This window comes from Delphinus delphis, chromosome 1, assembly GCF_949987515.2.
Source record: "Delphinus delphis chromosome 1, mDelDel1.2, whole genome shotgun sequence".
Classification (NCBI taxonomy): domain Eukaryota; kingdom Metazoa; phylum Chordata; class Mammalia; order Artiodactyla; family Delphinidae; genus Delphinus; species Delphinus delphis.
In genome coordinates this window covers 123,293,397-123,305,974 of record NC_082683.1, presented here as the reverse complement: position 1 = coordinate 123,305,974, position 12,578 = coordinate 123,293,397, and the positions used below count along the sequence as shown (strand labels likewise).

Genomic DNA, 12,578 nt, shown 5'->3' with positions numbered 1-12,578 from the left:
AACAGAATAAGGATCCAAGTTTCCTAGTTCTCTGTTTGTCTTTCCACTGTGGAGCCTTTACGGTGCATTGAGAAGTTGAAGATACTGTAAGCAATAATTTTGAAATGCAACAAGCAATCATTCAATGCTACTGAATCATTTTTTACAAACTTTTTAAAACTATGGATGACCAGACCTCTACTTTTATTAGAAACTCAGGTGGTAAGGTCTGGGCCTCTGCATGCTGAAAAAGTTCCATGGACAAGTCTTATCCCAGCAAAGATTGAGAACCCCTAATTTAATCAATCAAGCATCATTTGCTAAATGTCTACTCTGTCCCTGGCAGTGTGCTCCTGCTCTCAAGGCTCTTAGGAGGAGACAAGATTTACTTATATAACTCAATTAGAGAAAAAAATAAGACTGTGTATAATGAAGTGCTGAATTAGCTAAATGAACACAAATTAAGTGCTAAATTCAGACAAAGTAGGACAGAAGCACAGGCTTGAGAGATCAGCTATTTGTGGAGATAGACTAAAGGACAGATAGGTCCCGTATGATAAATAAGGATAACTGTTTTCAAACAGTGCACCCAGCAGGAGTCCTAAGGATCCTGTGGAAGGGTCTTAAGGGCCACTGTGGAGAGTAGAGGGAGGATGCTTTCACTGCCCCTGTGCCCATCTCAATCAGAACAGCTCCACTCTTACCTTTTAACATTAAGCTTCTGCCTACAATTCATTTTGAAAAGAACTCCAATGGCCTTTTGTTTGAAAACTCTCGTATTTACAAATGTAAAAGAAGAAGAAGAAAAAAATCAGTGGTGAAGTAATTTGTCCCAGTCACCTGGGGGAACCCAGGTCTCCCAACTCCAAGTGCCACTTTCACTATACCACACCACATACCACGACATTCCAAGGGAGGGGACAGTGTGAGCCTGTGAGCAAAGGTTCTCACAGAGCATCCCAAACACCAGACTGACCAAAACAGTGGGCTTACTTTCAGGTCATATGACAGAACTGTGAAGTGGGAGAGGAGAGGAGAGCCCACGCTTCAGAATAAATATAGCCACCCTCCCAGAACAGCTCTTCAACACAAAGTTTTACGGCGATTTTTAAAAAACTTAAAACCTGATAAAAGAAACTGTTTGTGGTGGGCCTATAAGGGGACTTCCTGGTGGAATTGTTGAGTCATGCTATTTAAGGAAGTAGTAAAAGATAAGAATGCATAGGCAGGGATGGGTGTGAGATAAGAGAATGCCCTGAAATCAAGGACAAGTTTATGTTTGCCACAATGCAATACCTCCATTGTGTAGTTTTCAAGAGTATTGGGGTGTACCTCCCTCTCCCCAGGTGCTGGCTGCACATGGAAATGTACAACCTGCAGTATGGTGTCCCACAGAATCAATCTAAAAGCTAAAGCTTCTCCCTCTCTACAGCAGCACAAGTAATAAAATTGCTGATTCTACTCTTGTGCTCATGTAAGAAAAACTATTACAGTACTTTAAAAATGCTTCTGCTATCAATTTGTTATTCCCCACAGCATCCCTGTAACAATGGTATTATCACAATCTTATTGTTGAAACAACTATTGAAGCCAGTGTCAAAGCCAAACTGAGATGCCTAGAATTTACAATGTTCAGACTCAATGCTCAGTCCACACTCAAAGTGGCATGAGCATAAATCTCAATCCTATTATTTGTATGTTTATCACACATTTAATCCAGTAAAACTTTCTTGATTTTCACAATAAACTTGCAACCTCATAAGAGCCACCCAATCATGTCTCAAACGACAGGTCTACAATTGAATTCATCGCCTATTCCCCCAAATGGTTCCGTCTTCCAACTCCCCTACTTCTGTTCATGGCACTGCTTTTGATAATCTAAGCTCAAAATCCTGCTATCCTCTTTGACTCTAATTAGCTGCTAAACACTTTAAGGACTTTGATTATGGCTCCTTGGTCCAGAGCAAAAAACTTCAGTGATTCCTTACTGCCAAGCAAATGAAATCCAAACTCCTGCATCACCAACCCACAGCATTCAGAGCTCTCCAGAACAGAGTCCCAACCTGCCTTCCACCACTCTCCAATATGCAGCCTCAGTAATAGCTAACCTAGAAGTCTTGCTATTCCCCAAACACATTCTGTGCTCATTAAGCACATAACCTTGGGAAAGTCACTTAATCTGGGCTTCATTTTACTCAAAAATAAAATGGGCATAATAATATTTCCTGAAAGGAGCAAATGAGTTAATGAAAATGAGAGTGCTGCTATAAATTTCAAGGGACTATAAAAATACACACAGTATCATTATGTCATGGTTACAGTAATTTTATTGTATTTATACCTGCCTTGCTCCAGAAAGGATATAACGTAGCCCACATAAAAGACAAAATAACAGGAGTTTAAAGATGGAAGCAATAAAACAAATGCAAAACAAAACATTAAGGACCTAAAATGGAACTGGGAATGAGGCTAAGAAAAATTATGGATACCATAATTGCCTATCTAAACTTTCAGATTAATAATTTGGTCTAAACACTGTAGTTTGATTTGAAAAGGAAATAAAGTCAATTAGTTCAGTGTCCAGAAGACTAAAAACAAAACCATTTGTCAGAAATAAGAGAGTTCTTACTGTAAAGACTAGGCAAGAATTTCTCCCAAAGGTCCTTATTCTGTGTGATGTAACTGGACAACATTCTCAACATCCTTACTATGGATTATCTATTTTCATTACATCATTGTTAGAGTGAAAGCCTCTTCAGGTCCAGTAATTGTCTTATTATGTTTGTATCTCTATAGCTTAAAGCAATTAGTCAACAAACCACATACCTTAATTTTTATATACTGGTTTCCATGGATCCAATGTCTCCCTTCCTATTTCAAATCAACTTGCACACCACCATATTAATCCTAGAACACTGACCGCTTTTGTCATAGGATTCCTTACTTCAAAAACCTCCAATGGCCTCCCTGCACATAGAATACCTCAGTTTTTACGTATACAGCACAATCTTGAACACAACCTCCCTGGCAATGTCTTCCCATTCCTCTAAATTCTTTTCACCCTTTTAAATTCAGCTTAAAAATCTCACCTTCTACTACAAGTCTGCTCTGACTAGCAGCAAAGTGGTAGAGGGAGAGATGGGGGCATGGGGAGGAGGAGACTAGAAAGTCTTGTGTTCTCGTCCATTACTCAATAGTGAAGAGACTGTGGGCAAGTCACTAAACCGCCTGTGAATAATGCCTCCTCATCTGTAAAGGTTTTAGGATAGATTGTATCTAAATTACCTTCCAGCTACAACAGTTCTAGGATGCTTTGGTTCCTACACACTTGGACACACTTTGATTTCTACTCTGATCATTATTATCTATTATAAATTTTAATATGTAATTACAATTAGCCCTTGGTAACCACAGGTGATTGGTTCCAGAATCTTCAAGGATACCAAAACCCAGGGATGCTCAAGTTCCTTATATAAGAGGGTGTTATATTTGCATATAACTTATGCCTATCCTCTTACATACTTTAAATCATCTTTAGATTAGTTATAATACTGAATATAATGTAAATGCTAAGTAAATAGTTGCCAGGTACAACAAATTCAAGCTTTGCTTTTTGGAGCTTTCTGGAATATTTCTTTCCGATATTTTCGATCTGCAGTTGGTTGAATTCACGGATACCAAACTCACCAATGTGGAGGGCCAACTGTATATACACTGCTTTAAAATTTTTCCCTGCTAAGTAAATGCCACAGCAGTCTTCCACAGCAAAGTCTTATATTCCCTTGTTAGCCCCAAAGACAACTGGCATAGGGACCACGTACAAAGCAGCAGATATTTTTTTGCAAGCTAAGAAATGTTTAAATAATTATTTTTAAAAGGTTGATTAAAATATACTTGCCTACTGCAGTATGAATCAGCAAAAAAAAAAAGCATTTTTTCACTAAGCAGACTATTAAAATAAGTATACTAAAACAAGAAAATAGCTAAGTCACTTTTCTCTAAAAAATATATTCACTCTGCAGATTGGAAAGCTAGTCAGTACAACTCCGTTTCTGGAGGAGATGACCACGTGTTAAAAACAACTGAGCTGTTTTGTTTTGTTTTTTGGCATGTGGGATCTTAGTTCCCTAACCAGGGATCAAACCCTCGCTCCCTGCCTTGGAAGCTCAGAGTCTCAACCAGTGGATGGCCAGGGAAGTCCCAAAAACAATTGAGCTGTTTAACATACACAACAAAATGTTCACTTCCTAGCCATTCCTGTTTATACCTTCTGTTGCAATGAGAAAGCTCACCAGTCCAAAGAAAAAAAGGCCTACCCATAATTTTTATTACTTTACCAACTTAATGATTTAACTTTATATACTAGAGCTATGACTCCAACATAAAAAACCAATAAAGTTACACAGAGAATTATGAAATAAATCATGTGACAAATTAAACTGTACTTGCAAGGACTTTCAATATCACAGGCTGAGTAAATCTACTACCAACATTCACGCTGAGCTAAGTTTGGTGCTTCACGCTGTCATTTTAAAAATTAGTATTATGTATCCCCTTCTGGATGAATATCTAGTTTCCTGGATAGTACTTTTAAAAAGAATCTGATAAATCTAGAGGCTTGCTGATTTTTCTTTTGCTCATTGCTAGGCCTATCTGCAAAATCTAGGCAACACTGAAAACTTGAGTATTTGCTTAACTGGGAAAATAAACAAAAACAAAGGCGTTTTATCAGTCACTGAGTACAAATATCTTATCAATGCTCAATAAATTAATATCCTGCGGTAAAAACACAGAATTCTATAAACAGAGCTTCTTCACATCAGAGGTTCTGAAACTCAAGACAATTCTCATATTCCAAATTCTAAATATACTGTACATGCATCAGTAAGTCAAGCACTGGCTCCACTCATGCTATTTTTATTTCCATTGCTATTACCGCCGAAAGAGTTTATAAGGGCTCACTGCCAGTTTAGAACATAGTCAGAAATATTTCAGTACAAAATAAAACCAATTTATTCCTAAGAAGAAATATAAATCTATTAAGTTATTCAACTATCTTTATTTACAAAATGTCAACAATGTGCAAAAACATTCAGCAAAAGAAGATGGATAAGTAATCCATGAACCATAATTATTACCTCTTTCAACCCTGATTTCACTCAAAAAGATATTTTTAAGCAACACAATCAGGATAAGAATTAAGCAAAATTCTGGCCCAAAGAGTTCCCTATAAAGAGGAAAAGGACGAAAGGATTCATTTAGGAGGGATACAGAAACTCAAATAAGGCAGATGTATAACAATCAAATCCACACTCTAATACCTAATATTAGATTTCCTTGAGAAATAAGTAATAAACATGTTTGCTCAGGCATTTAACATTAAAGGAGGCAAAAGAAACAAGAACATGGGTGGCCAAAAAGAGACATGTTTTGTCTGTGACTTGTTCTGCAAACAATAATTATTTAAATAGTTCTAAATACAATCATTTCCATTAGGAAAACACATTCCTCCTTAAAATTAGGCTTCATAGTAAGTCTTTACTAATCACAAAAACTGTAACTGAACCAACACCTGTATAAAAGCAAATTAATGACAGTCATACACCAGCATTTTAAAAGAAAATTAATTTTAATAGTGCTTGAAAGAAGACTAAAGCTGTGGGCTTTCAACATTAAAAACAAAACAAAAATAACTGATAACATTAAGGCAATCACTACTACATTATATTATAGTCCTCCTAGTACAAAGGAACAGACATTCATGAAAGTGAGAGACCAATTTTAAAAACACAACTTAAACACACAAACCCACACACCTAAACTCAAGATCAAGCAATACAGATTCAAGAAATTTTAAATGTTTCATTTTTAATGGAAAATACTTATGAAAGGCAACATTCAAATTTCCAGTTCTGTCATTTTAGAACCACCTGCTTAAGATATTCAAGGCTCCTTTAAACATCTTTGGTGGCTTTATAAGAGCAATTCAACATTGAGTCCTAAACTTATTCCAAAATCCACTGACCAGATGAATAACAGATTAACAATTACTTCAACCTATGCAGCAATGAAACACATTTTATTCCTTCTTCTTTATACTGCCTATCAAAGCAGAGAATAGTGAATTTAAAATATGGCAGAATACGACACCATTTAAACCTGAATAATAGTCGCTATTTGTTTTTTCCTTGACTACTGGGATTTTTGACAATGACAAAATGAAAGGAATTAGAAATTAGTTTGGGGCCGAGGTTGAAAATTACTTGAACAGTAATGGCTTGGAAGAACGGTCCTTTTAGAAATTAAAAATAATTTGGTCAGCTGTCACATAAATTTTCAAGACCTAAATTCATAAGTACCATTATAATTACTAGATGGGGCAAGTTAAGAAGGAAGTAACAATGGGTTTTCTGAAAACTCGTGGGAAGCCACCTGACAGATACAAAAGGAGACAGGCAGGTTATAAACTTATGAAGGCTCAAAAGTAACCTAAAATACTCTATCAAGCTTGGCTCACAAGTTAGAGTTAGGAATAAGTCACAGCAATTCTACCACATTCCCAGGACATTTTAATCATCACTTTAAGATAAACTAGTTAAAAATATGATGGAAAATGTCTGACAGGAAAATCTAATAGGTCAAAAATCATATGTGGAATCACTATCTCACAGTGGAACAATTTTAAAAATCACTAATCAATCAAAATAAAATGTACAACTTGTCTAGACTAAATTAAGACAATCCAAAAAGAATTCTGAATTATTTTTTTAAAAATCTGTTTGCAAAGCACACGCTTTACTGTAAGTATTCTACCTTATCTTAAACACTATAATTTCAATGTAACAGAATATACAGCCCTCATCCTCATCAAGTTCACTTTACTCATTGAAATAGCTACTAAGGCCAATATGATCTCTCCTTTATCCCAGGCTATGCTCTGATTAAATCAAGAAACACAGCTTCTTACCAGAGTTTGGGGGATTATAAAGAACCTATCTAAAGCATGCTCATGGATCACTTCTGTGATTATACTTATTTAAAACCATAGTCTCCAAATGAGAATTTGAGGAAATGAATTTTTACAATAGCATGGAAAGCCAACCAAAATATAAGGCCAGTTAACAATAGTCATCCTTTCCTGTATCACAAAAACTGAAGAAAAAAATTTTGTTTGTAAAAGGCAACATACATTTTATCATCTTGGATAAAATATCTACAGCCTTGGTAGTGGTTAAATTGCAGCTATAAAGGAAACTGTCCTGAGATAAATGGTTTTCCTATGAGAAGGTTTCACTGCTACACTTCACCTCGGGACAATAAATCAAATTAGCTGCACCTTGTCCTCTGTTCAATGACATCATCAGTTTGACCACATCTTGGGAATCGGGTGCAAACACATATGCTATTGAAGGCATGAAATCATATTACTGTTTTTTGGTCTATCCAACCTCATGCTTCAGGTCTCTGAAGCAGTTATTCACCTGAACATTCTCAGGAAAGCTACAGATTTTTTTTTTCCTGCTGCATTCAGGGCCAGCATACTGGAGGTAAAAGAATAGTAAGAACTGGTTATTTGAAATTGGCTTGCTTTTAGCCCATTAAATCTAGAATTTTGTTGTCAATTAAACTGAAGATTAATGTCCCACAAAATATGTATCTCGCAAATGACCATCAACTGCCTTAATATAATTTCAAAGATTAAACACATTGGTGTTAAACAACACTTCTCTGATACTTTACTAGCCGGGGTTAAAAATCCACCAATGAGAAGCAACACCATGTTTTTAATAAAAACACATTAGAACTATACAAAATTAAAAAGAAAGAAAACTTTACCGAGGGAAAGCCACCAAATCAAAATTACTATTTCTTTAAATAGCAAAAGTTTATCTGCCTTTCACAGACCAAATGTCCTAAGTCTACATAAAACATAAAATCAATCCTGGCAACTTAAAGAACGCGGGGTCGGTGTGCTGGGAGGGGAGTAGGTTCCAAGATCAGGGTAGACACAGTGCCTGTGTTTATTCTTCTATTTTCACTCATTTAACCATGACACAAACACTCAAAAAAAACCATAACCCCATTTCTGTTTTCAGGAGTGCTACAATTAAAATAAGCAAGTCTATGACAGTGATGGCACAAAATTAATATCAGCCCATTTTAAATTAGAATGAAGAGGCTGAAAAGGGAAGGCAGCACTGAGGAATTTTGAAAGTGCTGTTAATTGGAATTTCTAAAATACCTACCTATTCTACAACTCCTAGAAAAAACTACTGGTTTCTACAAATCCTGCAGACCTTTACAAAGCCTGAAAGTGTTTAACTTGGGGGTAGGAGCCAAGGGGCACGGGTGAACTAGCCCCAAAACAAAGTGATTTATTTGTATTAAACCAAAATAGGTTTCATCCGCCTCTGAAAATGAGAAGTCATGGATTTTTTTTTCTTAGGCCCAATATTACGGCAAACTCTAAGAAAGTCTTTTTAAGAGAAAACAAAACACGACAGAGCTGATGCTTAGCTCGGAGCTGTCTGAACGCTGCTAAGGCCCCAAGAGGGTTTGTTTTGCCCGCGGAGTAGGGGTATGTGTGTGGAAGTTGGTGGGGGGGCGAGAGTCATTTTGGTTATTAGTAAATAAATCAAGCGGCAGAGATCATGAGGCCTAGGCCACTGCTAGAGGAGCCAAGGCCTAGCTCTCCCCCTTCTCTTCCCAGCACAGCCTGGGTTTGATCTCAGAGCCCTGTGGATTGCCAAGGAAAAAAAAAAAAGAATCATATCGAACCACAAAAGCACATGGGGCGAATGTAAAATATAAACACGGCGTTGGGCTGTGAGTGGCTGTTATTAAAGGTCTGAATTACTAAACATGAGAGGCGGGGAAAGCCAGGCGGCCATTTCAATAATATAAACCTCCCCGAATTAGACATTATTCAAATGAGAGAGGTTCAGCTAACCAGAGAATCGAGAGGACCCGGCACCCAGCAAGAAAACAGGAGTACAGAACCAGGGAGGGGGATCCCCGCCCCTACCCAACTCCCAGCCGGAGAGGGGAAACCAAGAATATTATCAACTTGTCAGCCCAGCCGGCTCTGGGGCAGGGGCAGAAGGGCAGCGCTTTACATCCGAGTTCCTGGAAGGCCTGCGGGCGCTTCTGGGGCCTGGGAGCGAGAGGCCCTCGAGGGCCCCGGGCCCCGTCGGTCCGGGTCAAGCGCAGAGGCGGAGGGGGGCCGGGAAGGGGCAGGGGGAGACAGAGATCAGACGGCGCCAAGCACCTTCAGCCCAACTCCCTCGGGAATCCACGGCCGCCCGGGGACAGGGGGCTTTACCAGGACCCACTGAGACCCCTTACCGCTGGCCCGGAGCACATGGGGCGGCCCGGCAGGACCTGCCCCTCGGAGGGCAACTTTCCCCAAGGGCCGCTTTCAACCCAGTCCGCCCCCAAGGGGGAGAAGCGGACCCCTGCGCGGGCTCCCCACCCCCTCCGCCCCGAGGCCACCTCGCAGCGCCCGCGACCGCTCACCCCTACCCACCTACAGCGCAGGCCTGGCTCGGGTCAGGCCGCTACACTGGAGATAAGTGGGGCGCGGCCGAGGTGCCCGAGTCCGTGACCCCCGGGCTCAGCCCCGCTCGGACCCCGGTGCGGCGGCGGGGCTCGGGCGCCGGCAGAGCGCTCTCCACAGGCGCACCCCCGGCCGCCCTCCGGGCCGCCCCCCGCGGTGGGAAGCGCCCCCCCGCCCCGGCCCGCTCCCGGGGGGAGGACGCGTGCGGCTGTCCGGCCGCCGGGGTCCGCTCCGGCCCCGCCGCCTCCCCGGCATTGTGCTCGCCGCCACCTCCATTCCCCCTCCACGCCCCCCCCAACCCGCGCCCGCCCGGCCCGGGTCGCCCGCCCGCGCCCCGCCGCGCCCCGCCGCCCCAGCAGCTATGAATATGTAAAATGTCTTTATTGTCCTCTCCCTCTGCCCCGGCCCCGCGGCCCCGCCGCGGACCCGCTCGGGTTCGGGCTCGGCGGCGAGGAGGCGGCGGCGGCGGCGGCCGGCTGAGAAGGAGGGCCGGTGCCGGCGGGCGGGCGAGCCGGCAGCGGGGTGGGCTGGGGCAGGAGGAGCGCGGTGGATCGCAGCCCCCTTTGCCCCTTGTCTTCCCCCTCCGCCTGGCCTCTCCGAGCCTCTTTCCCCCTCCGTTCGGCGCCCGGCGGGGGTTCCGTGCTCCCCGGCCCCCCATCTCCCCGCCGTTAATTATAATAATCCTGAGTACTAATAAATTATGCTAAGTCGCAGGGGGGGGCAGCGGGAGCCGGGGTTGAGTATGAATATGAATATGTAAAATGCTGTAATGATTACCTGCTGCTGCTGCCGCCGCGGCTGAACTCTCATCTTGACTCGCTGCTCCTCCGTCCGCCATTTTGAATATTTTAACCAAAATCGCCCGGTCGATAAACCCTCCCTCGCTCCGGCTCCCCTCCCCCCTCCCGCCCTCCATGCCTCCTCCCTCCTCTCCGCCCCCTCCCGCTCCCTCCTCTCCCCGGGCGCGCGCCAGGGGGCGCGCGAGGCCGTCCCCTTGGAAGAGCCCCACCCCTTCGGGCGCTCTGCGCACGCGCCCCCTGGCCGCTGTGGTTCTTCAGTAGCTAAAGCGCCCTCAACCTGCCAGTCACCCCTTCGCTTCTTTTTTCCTTCTGGGCTCTGCACATGCGCGACTTTCTCCGGGCGCCTGAAAAGCAGTCCGCGCATGCGCTACTTCCCCTTGCTGCCTCCCGTTGCGTAATCTGTGAAGGGTAGTACAGGGAGCACTTGTGCCTTGTTACTATCATCCCTACTCCTACTGCCTCACTCCCCTCCCAGTTTTACTCCGGTTTCCCCCAGTGGCATTCTAAAAGAAGCGCAGGGGACACAGCGGCCAAGAGGGTGGAGAAGCGTGGAGTATCGGTGGGCGAACCAGCCCGCGTCTTCTACGCTGCGCACTTTTTAAGGCTTTCCGCGCTGTTGAAACACTGACAACAAAGGAGGGGCCGTTCCCCTCTAGGTAATTTCCGGCCCTGTGGCCAGGTAGGGGCGGAAACGCCTTCCGCGGGGAGCAGGGCTGGAGGCACCTGCTGGGCCACGCGCGGGCGTCCCGCTTTAAATTTGAATCCGAACTAGTCCCCGCCCCCGGCATGGGAATGCTGGAGACCCGGCCCCGCTAACGCAAGGGGGAGTGTCCTGTGGTGGTTTTAATTAGCCCCAAATCTGTTGTGCTCTATTTGTGTCTAACACCCGGCTAGCTTCCTCGGTAGCTGGGAGTTTTATTAAGTCGCTAATTCCCGCCCCTACCCTTGTTTCACGCGCCTCGCTCGCCGCTCACCGGATCGTAAGAAATAGCCGACCCCCCGGCCTATGGATAGGCATTCTCCCTTTCCTTTCGCTTAGGAACATCTTTTAAAACCTAACAGTAAACTGGAAACCGACGACCTAGTAAATAAAAATGTCGAAATCAGCGGTAGCTTCATCAGGAATTTTACTTTGCTGCTTCTCAGAGTAAATATAAGGCGTTTTCCGTTGTAAATATCTTTTTTTGTAACTAGTCATAATGTTCAAAGATTTATTTCTTTGTAATTAGTCATAATGTTCTAAGATTTCTTTATCTTTAATGGTAGATTTTCCTGGACAAGACCCTGGTCTAATTATTTTACGAATTTTTAAGCCCTATGATTTCCCCAGTTTTTTTAAAGAGAAGTGTACTGTATTTCATGGTTACCAAAGTAAAAAAAAAAAAAAAAACTAGATAGTTTGTCTTGAGAAAAATGACTGTAAAGTTTAAATTGGATAGGATTACAGATTCTACACTGAGAAAAAAACTGATCTCTAGGAGATAGCCAGCAGTTATTTTAATGGCTAAAGTTTTAATCATGGGTCTTAGCCTGCTAATTGAATTTCTTACACTGTGCAAGTACATACAGTTAAAGCTATTGTCAATGACAGCCAATGAATTTCGGGTGGTATTGATTTATTCATGGCAATTAAGCCCTAGGGTGTATGCATGACTGTTTGAGCCAAATAATTGGGCTACCCTATAATCTAATTATTTCAAACTACACCAACCAACACACGGTTAAGGAAATGCAAAATGTAATCATGTTACAATTAATCTGTAAATATGGCCTGAGTTATATTCACCAGCATTACTATACGGAAAGTCTCAGAATCATCAACCTATTTGAAACAAGAGTTAAGTACATGGCCCTGGTCTGAGGGCAACAAATTTGAAATCATCTTAACTAAAAGAAACGAAGTCAAATACCCTTATTTAAATTCTTATCTTCTGTTTAAACTTTGTTTTGTTCTTTGTTTCAAAAAGTTAATTAATATGACTTTCAGAAAGTAATTGAAGCCAGTGCATGTGCTATTCATTTTTTATTATTTTATGTCCATAAAAGGAAATTTTTATGGAATGAATTGTTATGTAAAGAATAGCTCTGTGAGAAAAAAAAAAGCTTACATAGTCTGTATCAATGATTCATTTTCCTCTTGATGATAATATTTATGTTCCCAAATGTGTGCCCAGGGCCTAGCATAATACCTGAGCATAGTAGTTACTCATAAATATTTGTTGAATAAAAAATAATGAATAATA

The 12,578-nt window shown here is 42.1% G+C and overlaps 1 protein-coding gene across 1 annotated transcript in view; it reads right to left on the bottom strand.

Moving 5' to 3' along the window:
- The window catches only part of POU2F1 (POU class 2 homeobox 1), a 178,915-nt gene extending 168,556 nt beyond the window's left edge, over nucleotides 1–10,359 (bottom strand). Inside the window, exon 1 of the mRNA XM_060033481.2 lies at nucleotides 10,313–10,359. The gene's annotated coding sequence lies outside the window, so the exon portion shown is untranslated. The remainder of the gene's footprint in view (nucleotides 1–10,312) is intronic.
- Between the last annotated feature and the right edge of the window lie 2,219 nt (nucleotides 10,360–12,578).